This window comes from Lepidochelys olivacea (genome assembly GCF_965140295.1).
Source record: "Lepidochelys olivacea isolate rLepOli2 genome assembly, chromosome: 8".
Taxonomy (NCBI): domain Eukaryota; kingdom Metazoa; phylum Chordata; order Testudines; family Cheloniidae; genus Lepidochelys; species Lepidochelys olivacea.
The window spans coordinates 46,644,644-46,664,691 of record NC_140418.1 but is presented as its reverse complement, the minus strand read 5'-3'; the positions used below and the strand labels follow the sequence as shown (position 1 = coordinate 46,664,691).

Below are 20,048 nucleotides of genomic sequence, written 5' to 3'. Positions count from 1 at the left end.
TCCCCAGGGCACAGTCCACCTAACTTCCTCCTTTCCAGGGCTCGAGGTCTCTGCAAGCAGAGTCTCTAGTTCTCCCTCACATTTGCTGACCAGAGGATCGGTCACCCTCTCTTCCTGTGTGGCCTCGTGTTCCACAGCCAGATCCCTTTTTTCTCACTGAATCAGCTATATCTTGCATTCTGCGGCCGCTAGTCACTCTGGCAGTTCTCCAGTCTTCATAACAGAACCTATGAAACAGGTGTCCTTCATCTCTCCTCCCACAGAGGACCGCTGCTTTTGCCCCTCACCTCTTATCTGGGATCAGGCTTACCGGTGAAGTCGTGTCTGGGTCACCACTGTACTTTGATCTGACTCTGCCATCAGTGTCTGGTCCCTGGCTCCTTTCTCTACCTGGAGCTGGGCCAATTCCTGCTCCAATATAACTCTTCTGCCGGGTGGTGTCACAGTGAAAGGTGAGGTTCAATATCTAGGGGTTCCTCTTAACAATAAGAAACAGAAGCGGCTCCCACCCTCTGCCAGAAATCTGGGGAAACTAAACCCCACTCACAAGTGGTAAGCCTGTGTATAACAAGAGGGCTTTTATTAAGAGGAAAGTGGACACAACATTAATTTGGGAAAACACCACAGCCATGACTCAAACGTACACCAAGTAAAATGCCTTCCCTCGCCCCGGTATCCTAGGTGGTGGTCTTTTGCCTCAGTTTCCTACCTTGCAGTGTGAAAGTGCCCATAACATGTCACTCCCCTTTTCACTCTACTGCATCCCAGACATGGTGGATTGTCACCGGTCATCAGAGTCCAGGGGAGTGTTCAGATGGGTTTTCCTCCTGCCCTTAGGGCGGGGTGGCTGGGTGATGCCTCTTCTGCTGCTCACCACTGCCACCTTTAGTTGCAATGCCGTGTTCTGAGGTTCCAGCACTTAGTGATTTCACTGGGGAGTGGGGAACCTCCCTGCTGCCACTTCTTCTGCATTGTCTATTGCCAGAGGACTGTCCCCCGAACTGCTGTAAGGTCTAGCCCCCAGACCAGCTTATCAGTGACTTTAGCTCTGCTGATGGCTGAGCAGAAACAAGGACTCCCAGTCGAGACCAATCACCTGCCTTTAAACACTGTACGAGAAGGGTGCGACACAGACATGCCTTGGCAGGGATATCCGTGTCCAACCGCTTTTTCAGTATTCCTCCGAAGGGGGTTGTGCAAAAGCTACGGTCTAGCTGATTGCAATGGCTATTGTGAGATGTTAGTAGCATTTAGGAGGACATTGGATTCCAGAACTGTTGGGAGCGAAACCTACCACATGAGGAGCGGGAGCCAGATCGCTGACCCAATCAACGTGAGAACAACAACAAATGCCTGTGGAGACAGCCTTGGTTTACTGGCTGGAGTAAATGCAGACTGGAGACTTACAAGGACAAAAGGACCCCATGAGTGTTCTTGGAAGAAGGGGCCTCTGGGCCAAGAAACAATAGCAGGGGATTGTATACAAAAGGTTGGCCTGAGTGACTTATCTGTTAAGGGGACTTTGTCAGCAGGGGTGTCTCATGAAAAGTGGATCCTACCACAAGAAACCTCTGGAAAATACCTGACTAGACAAAGCAAAGGTTGTAGGTTGTCCGATACTTTTTTTACCTGTAACCTGATGTTTCCACATCCTTCTACTTGCTTTGATTTAAATCTTTACCTCACTCTCTGTTAAATAAACTTCAATTCCATTTTACTATAAACCTGACGCAGTACCTGGCGCTAAGGAGCGTGATGCCTTGTGGTGCAGCCGGTGAACTGGGCTGCATTATCTCCACAGAGGCAGCAGCTTGGTGTGCATTGTGGATGCCCAGAAGGGAGGGGACTGGTTGAGTGTAACAAAATGGGGTTTGCTCATTACTAGGTGGCCTTAGAGCCCGGAGCAGAGGCTGTGTTGCCAAGCAGCTGGTGGCTGGGGAGAGTTTCACCAGGTAGGCACACAGGGCTCCTCCCATGGCCAGCAGGGGGTAGCAACTCACCCCCGGACACCGCAGGTGATACACGCCCCCCCCCCCCCCAAAAGTATCACACAGGTCAAATTGCATCTAAGATCCTTTAAATACAGTCCACACCACCACATAGGAACAACTGTCCTCATGCATCTGACTGTGTTTAGCCTCACTAACCCCGTTTGACAAGTGAGGTTAAACTTGGGGTGACAGCCTGTGATACCTCCCAGGGCCGTGGGGCACCTTGACACCGTCTGCACTGAGTGTGAGAGAATTTTGTCTGTGCCTGCTACGGGTCAGCTCCCTGAAACCACCATCCTCTGGCAACACAAGTCTGCCAGGCCTTGCGCTCTCCATACAGGCTAGCCAGCCCGAGTCCTCCAAGCATTATCAGGAGTGCCCAGATCCTGATCCATTGAACACTCCCAGAGCTCTCAGATCCTCTGTTCCCAAAGAAACAGCACACACACCAGCTTACCGGATTCAGCTTGGGATCGCTGCTCCACTTAGTCTGCAGCACTTCTAGGTACAGTGAAAACAATGTTTGTTCTCAAAGAACAGAGATTCAAATAAGTAAGAATATTGGAGACAAATGGCTGCATATAAAAAATCATAATATGCTTGCTAGATCCTTAACTCAGCTCACAAGACATTTCCCTGTCTCCTACAGGCTTGCTTACCCAAGTCCTTCTCCCAGTATTTTCAACCAGACTGGCAAAGATTTCTTTGTAAATTCCAACCCACTGGTAGCTTGACCTCACAGATTGAATGATACCTGAGGGGTTCTGCTGCACTCCAGATGTACCAGACTAGCCCTTTGATGCTCAACTGAAAATTATGTTCCCTGCTTACTGTTTATCTCTTCCAGTTCATTTCTTTCTGAAATCGTTGCAAGCTCTTTCTTAGCATTTGACTCAGAATGCTAATAGACTTCTATTGCAAGACACACAATGGTCCACCAGGACATTAAGTGTCTCCCACCTCGTGTTTGGAGAAGTTAGTCCCAAAATATGCTGCCTTTGAGTGACCTGTCTTTAACGATATGCCCTAGACTAGACAACATAGCTCTTAATATGTATATATACACAACTCCTCACAAAGTTTCTTTACATACAGCTCACAAGTTCTATGTTGATCAGTCTGACACAGGCTTTCAGCAGAGATGTTACATGACATTCTTTTGGTGAATCCAAGGGATCACAGTGCCAGCTGGGTTACACACTTTCAGTCTGGGCATATTAAAACCAGGCCAAGTGCTCTGCAGTCATACAATGAGGTGATAACATTCATTACCCCTGCATCTGGGACTTAAGTGAATTTTAACCCAAAACAGCCAAAATCTATCACTTTAGCAAAGCACGTCTGTCTGCTGATCATCTAGGCGAAGAAGGTGTGTCTCTGCAAATAGCCTGACCCTGAGGTCTTTCCTCCCAGTTTATCAATAGACAGCAGGTGAGAGCTCTGCTGTTTTCCACTCTGCCTGCACCTTAACCAGTGTTAATTCTTATTCCCATCCTATACATCAGTTGATTCTCTTCTGCTGGGAGGAGCTTATGTCCTCTAGCTCTTGTTGATACCTTTTAGCTGATCCCATAAGCTCTGAAGATGGTTGAAGTCTTTCAGCTCCTTCCATTCCTTTTCCAATTGGCCATTGGTCCTCTCCTGCCTTAGGCAGCTGTTCTACTCTTCCCTGCATCAGGGCTTGGAAACCCAGCCAGTCTCTCCCCAAGATCACTGGCCGTGGCAGATTCTTGACTACCCCAGCGTGCAGCTGAGTTCTCTGACCTCGGACTCCCAGCTCAACCTCTGCCATGGGGTAGACGTGTGTCTCTCCATCAGAAACAGCGGTATGCGGGCCACCCAAGTAGATTCCTCCCACGCTACTGCTTATACCACTATCTTGAAGGTATGAAGGAAGGCCACACCAGGCCAGGGACTAGCCTGCTTGGGCTTCCCTCTCCATCACCAGCTATTTTCCACTGAGGCCATTGGCCCAACCACTTCTGCAGCCCCACCAGCTGCTGGAAGGGGGCTTCTAGCCACCGCCGTTGAGTAGAGAATTGTGCCCATTATGGCTCTCCATCAACTACAGGAACATAGTCTGGCTCTGTAGCTTTGTTACAGCAGTGGCAGGAATAGAAGCAGTCTCCTGCTACGTGGGCGTCTGCTGCTGCTGCATCCTTGCCAATGGGCAGATCACCTCCTCCATCTCTCTTAATCCCTTGACCTTGGTGAGGTCAGTCAATATTTGGGCTTTAATGTTCTTTTTCCTTTGCACCAATGATTCTCCTCAGTCTCCCTTTGCATCAGCAGCTGGCCGTTATGCCCACATTTGCCACCACGTGGCACAAGGCAGGGCTTCTCCTCAGCTTGCTAAGGACTCATGGCCAAGCCTACAGTCTCTTATAGGCAGGTTTACTGCCCAAACTTAAATGAGCACAAACAGTTCCTCTGCTCACCCTTTACATTCTAGATTTTCACTGTCTCCCCTCCCAGGAGACTCTTGCAATCTGGCTTCCCGCAGCTTCCTAGCTCTCTGCCAGTTCCCTCTCCCTGGGCTCTCTGACCCTTTAAAGCCCTGGTTACAGCCCCACCCCTATAGGTATCCCAGCTAGGCCAATTGTTCTGGGCCTGGGCCTGGGCCTGGCCCAGGGGAGCTGGACCTACATTAATTACAAGTGCCGGCTGTGACAAGGAGGTCTTGGCAGCTAGGGACTGTTGGGTTTTTGATGGCTGGACAAGTGTGAGAGGTGGCCTACAATTGTGAGATGATCAAGACATTAAGTCAGAGCAGCTCTCAGCCTAAGAATCAGGGAGCCACAGCTGCAATGGAGAACCTAAAATACTTTCCTGCTAACAGCTGTCTGACTGCTGGGAATATCAGGAGCACAGTAATATCCCACACCTCCTCCCACTGCCACCACTTCCCCTGGTAAGAGCTGAGGTACAGAGATGCAGAGGAAGCCATTAGCCATTCATCAGACCAAGTTTTATTGGTCCTACAAAACCAGGACAATACTACATATTCTTACCAACCATCCTGCTCATACTTTGTCCATTAACTATTTACATCTATATACAGACATCGGTCACAATCCAGAGAACTTTAATAATGGAAATATGGGGCCAAATTCTGCTGTTGGTTACATGGGGCAACTTCAGTTATTTACTCCATTTGGCCATATCCTCAGCTAGTTAAATGACTTGGCTCCTATGAAATCAATGGAGCTATGCAAATTGACACCAGCTACGGATCTGACCCATTATGGTTCTGTGTAGTATGTGCAGCCCCAGAAAGCAACAGCATACAGCTCTTTGATTTAGATTGTATAACACACAGCAAGAATATCTTACAATTTATGTACTTTAGTGGAAATACATTGCCAAAAAGGCTTAAAATAAGGGCCAAGTGTCAGAAATATTTTAAATTGAGAGGTTTGAACCACTAAAAGGATTTGCTTTTGTTGTGTGATGTAAAACTTGTTAAAGCAACACAGATGCTGTATGTGATCAAGGCTGAAAGCAAGTAGTAAAAGCCAGACAACAGTTCTCTCTTATACACCTGCCTGAATCCGACCCAGGTTGATACCCAAAGCTGAATGTTGAGTGCTATATGGAGGTCTAGGTGATATGAATCTCTCTCCAGTTCCTAATGGTGAATTCTCCCTGTCATAAGAAAGAGGATTGTATAAGTAGCTATAATGGAGACCTGTAGGCCATATGGGCCAATAGTAATGTAGACCTCACATACAAACTTTAATTTGCCATATTTAAATAAGTTTGTTAATGGATTTAACAAGTAGTTTGGAAACAGCTTGGGTCTGAGTTTTGATAGAGTGAAAGAACCTTTCATGCACTTCCCCAATTTTCCAGACAGGGTGACGGTTCTGTAATTTCTAACTGTAGTCATGAGGTTTTGTAGACCTTGAGAAAGCGTGAACATGAAAAGTGTAAATGGGTAGGGAACAATCTTTCTAAGTCACAGGACAATGGGTCATAAATTATGACCTGGAAAAGTACCAGGCCCTAGTAGTCAAGAAGCCATTTAGGAGCCTTGACTGTTCACCCAAATAAGGAGAGTTAAGATTGTTCTGGTGGAGTCATGAGCTGTTACTCCCCTAATATTGCTTGCTTGGGAAAAAATCATGGACTTGTGAACGTGACAAAGAACCAGTACCCTAGGAAGGAGGGCCCTATGAGTGGACCAAAAGTCAGACTGACCTCACTTGATCAGGATTGGATGATGCAGTTGGGGTGCGGAACCTGCGATCTCCTGATTCGGTGAGAAGATTACCAGGGAGGTCTTGTGGAATGATACCAGCCTGAGTTTCATCCATAAAAGACCAGGTAAACGAGGAAGAAAGTGTGCTCTGCCCGAGGTCACCTGGACTACAGCCAGATGGCTGATACTCCTACTTTCCCTCCCACAGAAAGTAAAGTCAAAGACATCGTAGACTGGCCAGTTGACTGGAGGATGATGCCCTCTAGCGTGATGGTACCTCAGCCAGAAGACATCACCTGGTTCCCTAGAATGCAGTTCCTGACCAACTCTGAGGTTCCAAAGACCAAGCAAGCTGAAGACAGATCCTTTTTCTCTTTTAATTAACTTCTTTTTGTTTCCTTGACGGGATATTTGCATACCTGTGTAGGGATGCTGATCAGGAAAGACTTGTCCTAGCCTTTTGTGGGGAGGGGATGTACGTGCGTGTGTGTGGTACCAATAATATCATCTGCACATAAGTCCAAATATAGGTTGCTAGTTGTCATTAACCTAGGTTCTAAGCAAACCTTGCCACAGCTCACTAAAGGTCCAATTCTTAACCCCTCATTTCCACAAGGGAAAGTATAAGCTGCTAAGTAAGGTGCATAGAGATAGAAAGACTAAGTAAGCCATTCAATCATTTGTGATTTGATTACTGATACTGCTCATACAATGGTTTGACAAATTGTTGGTCTCAAATGGTTCTCCTTGTAGCTAACCAATTCTAATTTGTATTATTGTTAACTCCTTGAATTGAGAAGCTTGATTTACATTGTAATTTCAATTGAATTTTCATCTTGTTTAGCACTTCAGGGAAATGTAAGAAATTAGTTAACCTTCTAGTTGTTTATGCTCTTGAATAAAAGTTATAAAAATAGCCCAAATTGGTTTTCTCCATGCAAATGACGACAAGGTAAAAACAATCTTAATTAAAGGGACTTTTTAATTAGATAATAATAAAACATTTGACTCAAGTCCTGAAAACCTTATTACTATTACAGACCCTTGTAATCTTGCGTAAGGCGATATGAAGAGTGGGCACTGATGATGATTGCAGAGGATGAACTACAGGAAATAAAATGCCCCAAAACTTTAAAAGCGCTGAGAAGTTCTCTGGGAGTCTCTTAGTTAGTTCTTAGAAATTGTTCAGCTACTTCCTAGCTCGTTGCAGAAAAATACGCCATGGAGTTGGGGGAAGAAAAGGAAGAAGCAGGGAAGGAGTTTAAAAGAAAAGCATATCCCAGGTTTGCCTGCCATGTCCCAAGAGAGGGAAACCCTTTCTTACTGAAGTGGATCACACCAACTGCTGTGTCAGTGCTATACTGTACCTAAAGCATGAAACTGAAGAGAAAGTGATTGCTTACGCCAGCAAGAACATCCGTGTAGTCGAGAGGAAGTATTTGGATTATGAGATGTTTGCTGCTGCCTGGGCTGTCCAACTTTTTCAGGGATATTTTCAAGGGCATCATTTCTAATCTAATCTAATTGCCTTCTATGATGAGATAACTGGCTCTGTGGATGAGGGGAAAGCAGTGGATGTGTTATTCCTTGACTTTAGCAAAGCTTTCGACACGGTCTCCCACAGTATTCTTGCCAGCAAGTTAAAGAAGTATGGGCTGGATGAATGCACTATAAGGTGGATAGAAAGCTGGCTAGATTGTCGGGCTCAACAGGTAGTGATCAATGGCTCCATGTCTAGTTGGCAGCCAGTATCAAGTGGAGTGCCCCAAGAGTTGGTCCTCGGGCCGGTTTTGTTCAATATCTTCATTAATGATCTGGAGAATGGTGTGGATTGCACCCTCAGCAAGTTTGCAGATGACACTAAACTGGAGGAGAGGTAGATACTCTGGAGGGTAGGGATAGGATACAGAGGGCCCTAGACAAATTAGAAGATTGGGCCAAAAGAAATCTGATGAGGTTCAACGAGGACAAGTGCAGAGTCCTGCACTTAGGACGGAAGAATCCCATGCACCGCTACAGACTAGGGAGCAAATGGCTCGGCAGCAGTTCTGCAGAAAAGGACCTAGGGGTGACAGTGGACGAGAAGCTGGATATGAGTCAGCAGTGTGCCCTTGTTGCCAAGAAGGCCAATGGCATTTTGGGATGTATAAGTAGGGGCATAGCCAGCAGATTGAGGGACGTGATCGTTCCCCTCTATTCGACATTGGTGAGGCCTCATTTGGGGTACTGTGTCCAGTTTTGGGCCCCACACTACAAGAAGGATGTGGAAAAATTGGAAAATGTCCAGCGGAGGGCAACAGAAATGATTAGGGGACTGGAACACATGACTTATGAGGAGAGGCTGAGGGAACTGGGATTGTTTAGTCTGCGGAAGAGAAGAATGAGGGGGGATTTGATAGCTGCTTTCAACTACCTGAAAGGGGGTTCCAAAGGGGATGGATCTAGACTGTTCTCAGTGGTAGCAGATGACAGAACGAGGAGTAATGGTCTCAAGTTGCAGTGGGGAAGGTTTAGGTTGGATATTAGGAAAAACTTTTTCACTAGGAGGGTGGTGAAACACTGGAATGCGTTATCTAGGGAGATGGTGGAATCTCCTTCCTTAGAAGTTTTTAAGGTCAGGGATGATTTAGTTGGGGATTGGTCCTGCTTTGAGCAGGGGGTTGGACTAGATGACCTCCTGAGGTCCCTTCCAACCCCGATATTCTCTGATTCTCTGATTCTGTGATTCAGAAAAATTCAGGGGAGAAGGGGCAAAGATGCATCGGCTTCTCCACTTCTGCATCTCCAGTGAGGCTGTAGCTGCTCATGGCAGGTTAGCAGGCCAGGCCCATCCCAGAGGAGAGCTGGGGAAGTGGCAGGTCAGTCCTTTTCTGGGAGGTGGGGGATGGAGGGCCACGCATGTGCATCTCTCATTGATGGCTGGTAGAGATCTGAGATTGGGGCCTGGCTTACTCCAGACTCAGCTCCAGCCCAAGCTGCGACCGCTGATCCCCGGCTGGCTGGCAGGGATAGGGGCACTGCACTGACAATGCAACAGTTAGGAGCCCTGGCTTTGCAGCCCTGGGGAGACCATTCAGAACCAGCTGGCAAGGAGCTATGAAAGTCTGGGGGAGGCAAACCAAGGTCTGGGGGGAGGGCAACTAACCCCCACCCCCATCCCATAGCAAATGATGCCTCTCGAATATGTTGGAGGAGAAAGAGTTGTAGTAGAAACCTGTCACTAGCCTACGAGTATTCTGGTTAGTGATAAAATAGAGGGGAAAGGTTTCCAGAAGTTGTATTGGAACCTGTTAGCCCTTAGAGATCCACTTCACCAGAAGCAAGAAACTACTAGTGGCATAGGGTTAGCTGAAGTTTGATTGCTAACGGCACGGGGTTAACTGAAGTTTATGGCTGCAGAGCAGACCCTCGGAGGAGAGGAAGTAACCCTCATGTCTGATCTGCCTGCAACGTTGACCAGACACTTCTATTATGATAAGGAATCTATGAAAAATGTCCTATAGCTTATATTGACAGTTGTTCATACCAGCCTGGTGGTAAGCCAGTTGTAGGAGTAGGCTTGGTATGGGCGAATCAGGGCACCAGGGCCGGCTCCGGCATTTTTGCCGCCCCAAGCAGCAAAAAAAACCCCAACAACTTGCCGCCGAACAGGGAGGCGGAACCCTGCCCGCCGAACACAGAGGTGGAGTGAAGGTGCAGCCGCTGAATTCCCGCCACCACCAAGGGCAGATTACCACCTCAGAGCCCGACGTCCTGCCACTCCTTTACATTTGCTCCCCCAAGCACCTGCTTGGTTCGCTGGTGCCTGGAGCCGGCCCTGCAGGGCACAGTCCCTGACACTCAGTACACGCTGGGCCGACAGACCAGTCAGCATGCAGAGATGGCTGGCGTTCTGATTCCACTACAGTTTGTTGCAAGTCACTTCCTTAACAGGCTAGTTGTCTGTTCCAGTTCCACCTCCATGAGACATTTTTAGCATAATTAACTGAATGGAAAAAGTGTGACATGAAAAGGGCTCATGGCAAGGAAATTATGCACATTTTGTTAATAGAGGTTTAATGCAAGAAGCAAACCTAACGATTACTGGGAAAGGTCATTCTAAGGAGCAGGATCCTGTGGCACTAGGAAATAATCTAGCTGACCAATTGCACAGGCAACTGGCCCTGTAGACTTGGGCTGATGCTGCCATCCTGATTCTTTACTGGATTCTTTATTCTTTTTACTGGCCTATGGTAATATAGATATTAAATATAAATTTTGCCACATTTTAATAAGTTTATGTTAATAGATTTAACAAGAAGTTTTGAAGCTACTTGACTTTGAGCTGTGATAGAGTGAAAGAACTTTTCATGCAGTTCCCACAGTTTTCCAGACAGGGTGACAGTTCCGTAATTTGTTACTCTGGCCATGAAGTCTCACAGGCCTTGAGGAAATGTGAATGTGAGATGTGTGAATGGATAGGGAACAACCTTTCTAAGTAAAAGGACAATGGGTCATAAGTTTATGACCAGGAAAGCATCAGACCCTAACAGTCAAGAAGCCATGCGGAAGAGGTTACTTTGGTGGAGTCATGACCTCCTCTTATTCCCCTAATATTGCTTGCTTGACAAAAACACATGGATTGTGGATGTGACAAAGAACTAGTACACTAGGAAGGGGGGTCCCAAGAGTGGACCAAAAGTCAGACTGACATCACTTGATCAGGATTGGACGACGCAGTTCGAGTGTGAAACCTGTGTGCCCCTGATTCGATGAGCAGATCACCAGAGGGGTATTGTGGGATGATACCAGTCTGAGTTTCATCAATAAAAGACCAGTCAAATGAGGAAGAAAGTGTGCTTCTCCCGAGGTCACCACGACAACAGCCAGGTTGTTGATACGCCTACTTCTCTCTCAGGGAAAGTAGAGACAAAGACATCGCAGACTAGCCGGTTGACCAGAGGACAACACCCACTTGTGTGACGGTACCTCAGGCAGAAGACATCACTCGGTTCCTACACTGCAGTTCCTGACCGACTCTGAGGCTCCACAGACCAAGCAAGCTGAAAAGCCGATCCATTTTCTCTTTCTAAGTAAATTTCTTCTTTTGGTTTTCTTAGCAGGTTATTTAAATTCCTGTGTAGAGATACCTGAGAGGAAAGACTTGTCTGAGCCTTCATAAGGTGGGTAGGCGGGTGGGCAGAAATAGCACATGCACATAAGCCCATAGTATAAGTTGCCACTGTGCATTAATTAACCTAGGTTCAAAGCAAACCTTGCCACAGATCACTAAATTTCACTGGGGGATCGTAAAGATCCAAACCTTAACCTATTGTTTCCACAAGGAAAAGTAGAAGTAGATAAGTAAACTGCATAGAGATAAGCTTTTGTGGGCTAAAGCCCACTTCATCAGATACATGCCACTGTAAGTGCGGACCTACACTCAGTCTTTCTATCTCTATGCAGGTTTCAGAGTGGTAGCCGTGTTAGTCTGTATCAGCAGAAAGAACGAGGAGGACTTGTGGCACCTTAGAGACTAACCAATTTATTGGAGCATAAGCTTTCGTGGACTAAAGCCCACTTCATCAGTGGGCTTTAGTCCACGAAAGCTTAGTCCACGAAAGCTTATGCTCCAATAAATTGGTTAGTCTCTAAGGTGCCACAAGTACTCCTCTTCTTTCTGCTGATACAGACTAACACGGCTACCACTCTGAAACCTGCATAGAGGTAGAAAGACTGAGTGTAGGTCCGCACTGACAGTGGCATGTAGAGTACAGACAGTGCACGCCCACCCTCCCCTGCATAGGTATACATAGCAGTGTAGACAATGAGGCACTGCTTTGGTGAGTAGAGCAGAGATATGCCAAAATCCTAGGGTATGTACCCTACATGGCTTTCTACATGCCCAAACAGTGCCACCCACATCTACATGGCTACTTTTAGCAGTGTAGTGTCCTGCTGCCTCCCCACTGCCGGAGCCTTTCCCTGCTGCTGGAGCTTTTCCCCACTGCTGGAGCCTTTCACTGCAGCATGTAGCTGCATGTATCCTACATGCCACTGAAAGTTTGCACAAGGCCTAATTAATCATTCTATCATTGGTGCATGTGAACTTTGTGATTTAATTATTGAGCGTGCTCATGGGCTGACTCTAGGGGCCCATTATTTGGAGAGCAAGTGGGTATTCTGGGGGCCCTGGATGTCGCCATTTAAAAAATAAACAACCTTCCAAGTGTCCATGGACTAGTTAGACCCCTGGAAAGTCTTGGATTGTAAGAGTTTTTAAAAAGTCAGTATTTTGCTGTGATTTATAATTTATATAAAGGATGCACATAGTGTCCGCCTTTTGGCCTTTCTGACAATAATTTGGGGCCTTATGAGATCATTGGGGGGTGGCATATGTCCCCTCTTCCACTCCCCAGGGGAGCTCCAGATCTCCACTCATGCAATGATTTGACCAGTTGCTGGTGTCAAATTGTTTTCTTTTTAGTTAACCAGTTCTAATTTGTATAATGAATGCCTTGATTTGACTAACTTGATTTATATTGTAATTTCAATCTAATTTTCATATTATTTAGTACTTCAGGGAAGTATAAGAAATTAGCTAACCTTCTAGTTGTTTATGTTCTCAAATAAGTTATCAAACCACCCCAAATTAGATTTCTCTGTTCAAATGGTGATGAGGCAAAAACCACTTTAGTTAAAGGAACTTTTAATTAAACATGAATAAAACATTTGACTTAAGTTGCGAAAACCCTATTATTACAAATTGGCATCATTGACAGGATACTGTATCAGTCATTAGGAGAGACATCCTTTCAAGGTGCGTAAAGGTGTCTTTGATCAGTGTACCTGTGACCCCACTCTCTAAGATAAACAGTTTGGTAAAGAGTTAATAAGCTCCAAGCTGAAAGTTGGTCAGTGAGTGAGAAAAGAAGAAGTTGCCTTCTGATCACTGTGTTCCTAAAGCTCACCCTGTAAGGAAGTGAAACTCCCTGGTAAGAGTGCCGAAAGTGGGAGGGGGGGCAGGGGCACACGGTTCAATCAAACCAGACACAGAAATCTGGAATAGAAGATTCCCTACAAGTTTTGATAAAGTTGTGAGATGAAAAACTTCCCTTTGTGTTTTTTACATTCACCTGCAGGAAAGGTTTGTTTCAGATTTTGGAGAAGCTGAACTTTCTCCCCGTCCTCTCAGTGGAAGACCTGTCACCCGAAGCCACGCCAGAAGGAGGACTCTGGTCACCACACCTGGAAGAATCAAACGGTGAGCTAAGTTTTTCAGTTGTTCTTCCACCTAGTGTCCTACATCCAACACCACATTGTGATAAAGTGAATTAATTCCAGTCCCTAAAGGTGAGTCCACCAATTCATATGGAACATGAAGCCGAGGTAGCTTCCTACCTTCTAGACCATCTAGCTAGGGAGCGAGGTTAGCAAGTCACAATGGGAAAGACAAGATTTCAATCAGTTTGCAAGAGACCCTCAGCCAAATCCTGAAAGATGCAGTGGCAGGCATTGTATCCTAGGAACATAGATCCTTGTATATTGCTTGTGGTTCCACCCTACTGAACAGAGAGTTGGAGAATTTGTCAAAGGAAAGAGAGATGCTAAACTCTGAGAAGAAAAAAGCTCGAGGCCTAGCAAAAGATGTAGACAGCCTATAGGTAGAAATAGATAAAGTGGTCAAGGTTCTCAGAGGGAGTGGGTGATAAAAATCATGAGTTATTTGCAGAAAGGGTTACTCTTAAGTGGAGGTGAGGAAGATTCTTGGCAGCACCTAGACTCCCCAGTGCCCCAGAGGTTCCTGAGGTAGAGAGAACTCTTTCTGGGGATGGTCCTCCCTGACCTTAAGGTCCAGATAAATAGGAATTGTTTGAAGAAGCTAAACAGACTTTGAGAATCTTGCCCCCATATGAAGGGAGCTCGACTTCATGAGCGTATCACTATAGTTAACACTTTCCTAGCAAATGTTGAAGGCGTTTCAGAAAATGATATAATGAGATTTCTAAAGAGGACTTAAACTACAAACTCCAGAGTCTGATTGGAAACATTATCCCCAGACATCAACCAAAATTTTGAAAAATCATGCCTTGAGCTCACCAATTATTATGCACAGGTGATGTGCCCCACCACTTTGGTTTACAAGCCTAAGTTGCATAAGGATGACACCCCCAAGTCCTTTTATCCAGTGATGAAATGGGTTTGTTTCAAATGTAGTGGTGCTGTGGATCTGGACCAGCACTCCCATCTGAGACAATTTTATATCTGGAATAGTTACCAGCCTATATCAGAGAAAGAATAGAGTAGATTATAGAGCCAGATAAAACCATCATGAGGCAAATTGTCATGCTAGCACAGAAGGTGTAGGTGACAAGAGGCATGGCCCAGAAAGGCAGAGAAAAGACCTCTGATTTGCCGAAATGAACAGAGGCCAGGGAGTGAACAGGTTTGCTTTAATCCCTCTTGACAATTGCTTTCACTGGGTTGAGACCCTGAGGATATCCCTTCCTGGAAATTCAGTCTGGGGCTGTTACCTCCTGGTGACGAGTTTCACCCTACAGAGATACATCTCTCTGCTCACAGTGAAACTCGGCATCTAATTGTTGTTTTTGAGCTTAACATTCCTATAACTGGGGTGCTGCCAGAAGTGATGTTACAGGGGAGAAACCTAAGAGAGACAGTGCAGACGTACCCCTCCATGATCCCATTCCTCTGAAACCCCTTTAGGAAGATACTACCATAAAGTAACAAGTCGTGATGTGGGGAGGGATGGCATGATGCTTTCAGGAAAATATTTCTTAATCAACCCCCCCTCCACACACACACACACACTTCTGAAAATCAGTGCAATGGAAAAAGAGCACAGTCACCCACCCTTGGCCTTTGAACAATAAGTAGAGGGAAAGGTACAATTGGCATATGCTCTAGAGAATGATTGGCAGAGGGAAGAGTTGACACAGCTATCGACAGAATTCTGTGAAATCTCTGCAAAGGACTCTTGTGACTGGAGAAACTAGCCTACAGGAAGTTAAGATCGCCACAGAACCATGAGGGCCCCCTGTTTTCATAAGGCAGTATAGAATACATTGGCCATTTATGAGTCTATGCAAAAGACATTAGATACACACATATGTTATTTTCCTTTCTAAGAGTGTAATTCCATCTTTAATAGCCCAATCTGGCCTATTGTAAAACCTAGTGGGACTGGCAGCTCATGGTAGACTCTAGACAGCTTAATAAATGAGTACCATTATCCCAGTGACCAATGGGATACACAGTTCAGAGGAAAGCTCTTGTGTCTGAGGCAAAAATCTTCTCTGCTCTGGATATAGCAAATGGGTTTTGGACGCTAAAAACAGATCCAGGTGATCAATATAAATAGGTCTTTTCATTCTGTCACCAAGAGTTCACCTGGAAAAGGTGCATCTTCGGGTACTCTAATGCCCACGAAAAATATACCTTGCTTCTGCACAAAGCTATGCCATATGATATATGTAGATGGCATGCTGCTCAAGACCCTTTCCTGGAAAAAACATTGCAAAGAAAGAAGATATATGTTGTTTCAGGATAGGGTGGAGCTAAGATTTTGTTGCCTAGAGGGCATTGATGCAGGAAAAGGGTGTGATACCTAAGAATAGAGTTAAATCCGGAAGATATTAGGCCACAAGTCAACAGGGTACAGGCAATTCAGGAAATAAAATCCCCAGCAACTTTCATAGAGTTAAAGTTTTCTGGGCGTCCGTAATTACTCTAGGCAGTTGATTAGTGAGTACTCGGAAATTGTTCAGCCTCTTCTTATCCTGTTGCAGAAAGATACAGAGGTTCTCAAACTGTGGTCCATGGACCACCAGTGGTTCACGAGCTCCATTCAGGCGGTCCGCCGATAGTGCCCTCTAAGGTGCGTGCCTGGGCGGCTGCACACGAGACAATGAAGGGCCACCCACCTAATTAGCAGAGCCGTGCAGGCGTGGCTCCACTAATTAGGTGCCTGGACCCTGGAGAAGACGCACATATAAGGGGAGGTGGTGGCCTTGGGGGGAATAAGGGGCAGGTGGGAGGGTGCAGTGGGATGAGAAGAGGAGGTGGGGGGAATTTGGGATGGGCAGGGCTGCGGTGGCCAGAGAAAGAGGCGACTTTCCCCAGCTCCAGGGCTGCGGCTCTGGGGAGAGACGGCCCTCCTTCCCAGCCCCAGCTCTGTGGCAGGGGAGAGACCCTCTCCTTCCCAGCCCCAGCTCTGTGGCTCTGTGGCAGGGGAGAGACCCCCTCCTTCCCAGCCCCAGCTCTGTGGCAGGGGAGAGACCCCCTCCTTCCCAGCCCCAGCTCTGTGGCAGGGGAGAGACCCCCCTCCTTCCCAGCCCCAGCTCTGTGGCAGGGGAGAGACCCCCCTCCTTCCCAGCCCCGGCTCTGTGGCAGGGGAGAGACCCCCCTCCTTCCCAGCCCCGGCTCTGTGGCAGGGGAGAGACCCCCCTCCTTCCCAGCCCCAGTTCTGTGGCTCTGTGGCAGGGGAGAGACCTCCCTTCTTCCCAGCCCCAGCTCGGGGGCTGCTGCGGTGGGAGAGAGAAGGAGAGACCCCCCCTCCTTCCCAGCCCCGGGGCTGCCATGGCAGGTTAGAAAGGTAAGACTTAGAACGGTTGCATTAGAAAGGTAAGACTACTGATATTAAAATATGAGTTGTGGTCTTTTATCTGTAAAACAAAAAAACCCGTTAATTATTACTAGTAAGTTTTTTTATATAGTGCTTTTATCCAAAGCGCTTTACAATAGTTAGCTAATGGTACAAACAACATTTAGAAAGATCACTAAGTGGTCCGCCTAGACCCTCAGCAATTTTCAAGTGGTCCGCGAAAAAAAAAGTTTGAGAACCAGTGAGATACACTGTGGACTTGGGGGCGAGAATAGGAAGAAGCAGTTGAAGGAGTTCAAGAAAAGGATATCCCAGGCTCCATGCCTAGCTTATCCTGAGAGAGGGGAAACATTGAAGTGAGTCCCACTGACTAGCGTGACAGAGCTGTACTGCACCAAAAGCATGATATTGATGACAGAGTGACAGTTTAAGCCAGGAAAAACTTCAGTGAAGTAAGAGGAAGTAATCAGATCCTGATGCAGCTTTGCTTGCTACTGTCTGCGCTGTCCAAAATTTTCAGGAACACGTTGGTGGAGAAAGAGCTGTGTTAGCAACTTTCCACCAGTCCACTAGATTTCTGGTTAGTGGTAAGATAGAGTGGAATGGTTTCCAGAACTTGTGTTGTAACCTGGACGTTATCTCTGTAGGGAATGCCCTGAGAGAGGTACTGCACCAGAAGCAAGAAACTGCTAACTGCACAGGGGTGAGCTGAAATTCATGGCTGCAGAGCAGACCCTCAGAGGAGAGGAAGTAACCCTCATGTCAGAACTGCCTGCAACATGGACCAGACACTTCCATTAGGATAAGGAATGTGTGAGAAGTACCCCCTGGCTTATATAGATGGCTGTTCATACCAGCCTGGTGGTAAACCAGTTTCAGGAGTAGGCCTACTCTGGGCAAATCAGGGCACTACATGTTGGACCAACAGACCAGTCAGCATGCAGAGATGGCTGGAGTTCTGATTCTGCTACAATTTGTTGCAAGTCATTTTAACAACCTTGTTTTCTGTACCGATTCCACCTGCATAAGACAGACTCTTTGTTAACAGTAAGAGCATGTGCACATAAGCCCATAGTATAAGTTACCCTAGGTCAGCGTTTCTCAAATGCCGCCACCTTGGCCACATGCCTCCACCAGCGGCTTTTCTTGCAGCATTGGGGGTGGGTGACAAAGCAGCAGCCCCTCCCCCTCCCTGTTGCTCCTGGATGCACCGCCTTGATGTTGGCTGCTGGGACTGCAAGCAGGGGTTGGGCCTTGCCCCCTTTTGGAGACAGCTGGAGCAAAATGCTAGAGGAGTAGACAGCTGGTAAGTTCCCCAACTTCCCAGGGGTGGTGGGGCTCAGGCTTTGGGCTTCACCCCAGAGTGATGGGGCGACAGACTCTGGCTGCCTGGCTTCAGGCTCCATCCCTGTCCCCTGGCTACAGGGCTTCAGAATCTAGTCCCCCACTATGTGCCCCCCCCCAATTCCATTGCCCCTGGCCCCTACTGCCTACCCTCACTCCCCCATCCAGGGCTTAATTAATTTGCCCCCAGATTTGCCGGGGATCAGTAAGTCTTCGGTGAAAAGTGATACTTTTATGTTTGTTAATATCACTTTTTACAACAGATTTACTAGCTAGCAATAAATAAATTACAGTGAATTGCACATGTATATTTATTTGTTTTTCCTAAAGCTAATTAAGTATTTTAGGAAAAAGTGTGAGAGCGGCCACCAGCAAGAGTTGGTGGCTGCGCTCTGAGGCTACCAAAAAATTTGTCCTGAGAACCCCTGCCCTAGGTTCAAAGCAAACCTTGCCACAGACCAGGGGTCTCAAACTCAAATGACCACGAGGGCCGCATGAGGACTAGTACATTGGCCCGAGGGCCGCACCAGTAACCAGCCCCCGTGCTGCCCCGGCCCTGCCCCCACTCCACCCCTTCCATGAGGCCCCACCCCTGTCCTGCCTTTTCCCACCCCTTCCCTGCCCCCATTCCAACCCTTTCCCTGAAATCCCCACCCCAACTCTGTCCCCTCCCTGCCCCCAGGGGGTGCAGGAGGGGTTCCGGGGGCAGCAGGAGGTCAGGGTGCACGGTGCGGCAGGCGGCTCAGGGCAGGAGGTTGGGGTGCAGGAGGGGTGCGGGGTGCAGCAGAGGGCTCAGGGCAGGGGGTTGGGTGCAGGAGGTGTGCGGAGTGTGGCAGGGGGCTCAGAGAAGGGGGTCGGGGTGCGGCAGGCGGCTCAGGGCAGGGGGTTGGGGTACAGGAGGGGTGCGGCAGGGGGCTTAGGGCAGGGGGTCGGGGTGCAGGAGGGTTGTGGGGTGCAGCAGGGGGCTCAATGCAGGGGGTGCGGCTGCAGGAGGCGTTCGGGGGGCGGGTCCGGCCCAGCGCGCACTGGGGGCAGGGCAGGCTCCCAGCCTGCCTGCCTGCCTTGCCCCCGCGCCACTCCGGGAAGCAGCCGGGACTTGGGGGGAGGGGCACAGGGGTCTGTGTGTTGCCCTGGCCGCTCCTCCAGGTACCTCCCCCGAAGCTTCCATTGGCCGCAGTTCCCCATTCCCGGCCAATGGGAGCTTTGGGAGAGATACCTAGAGGAGCGGCCAGGGCAACACACAGACCCCTGTGCCCCCCCACTCCCCGGCAGCTTCCTGGAGCGGCGCAGGGGCAGGGAAGGAGGGGGCCTGTCCTGTCCCCGGTGCACGCCGAGCCGGAGCCGCTCTAGGTAAATGCTGGGGGCCGTGGGGAGCTGGCAGGCCGCAGAAAATAGCCCCGGAGGCCACATGTTTGAGACTCCTGCCACCGACCCTGGGATGACTTTTCATGATATGGAAAGCTCCAAACCTTAACTGATTTTTTCCAGCAAGGGAAAGTATAGATAGAAAGACCAGGTAAGCCATTTCAATCACTGGTGTAAGTTAACTTTGCCATTTGATTACTGATTGTACTCATGCACTGATTGTACTCATGTTTGACCAGTTGCTGTTCTCCTATTAGTCTGCCTTTAGTTAACCACTTGTGGTTTGTGTTGTTGTTAACTCCTTGAATTGGCTAGCTTGATTTATATTAGGGAGACAAGGTGGGTGAGGTAATATCCTTTATTGGACCAACTTCTGTTGGCTGAGAGAGAGAAGCTTTCAAGCTACACTGAGCTCTTCTTCAGGTCTGGAAAAGGTGCTCAGAGTGTTGCAGCTAAATACCAGATTGAACATTGTAATTTCAATCTAATTCTCATGTTGTTTAGTACTTCAGGGAAGCCTATGAAATGAGTTAACCTTCTAGTT

General features: G+C 47.7%; 1 protein-coding gene across 1 annotated transcript in view; it reads left to right on the top strand.

Annotated features, from left to right (window-relative positions):
- The first annotated feature begins 10,838 nt into the window (after positions 1–10,838).
- Positions 10,839–20,048, top strand: part of LOC311525167 (flavin-containing monooxygenase 5-like) — a 35,699-nt gene continuing 26,489 nt past the window's right edge. Inside the window, exons 1-2 of the mRNA XM_084637034.1 lie at positions 10,839–11,264; positions 13,314–13,435. The gene's annotated coding sequence lies outside the window, so the exon portion shown is untranslated. The remainder of the gene's footprint in view (positions 11,265–13,313; positions 13,436–20,048) is intronic.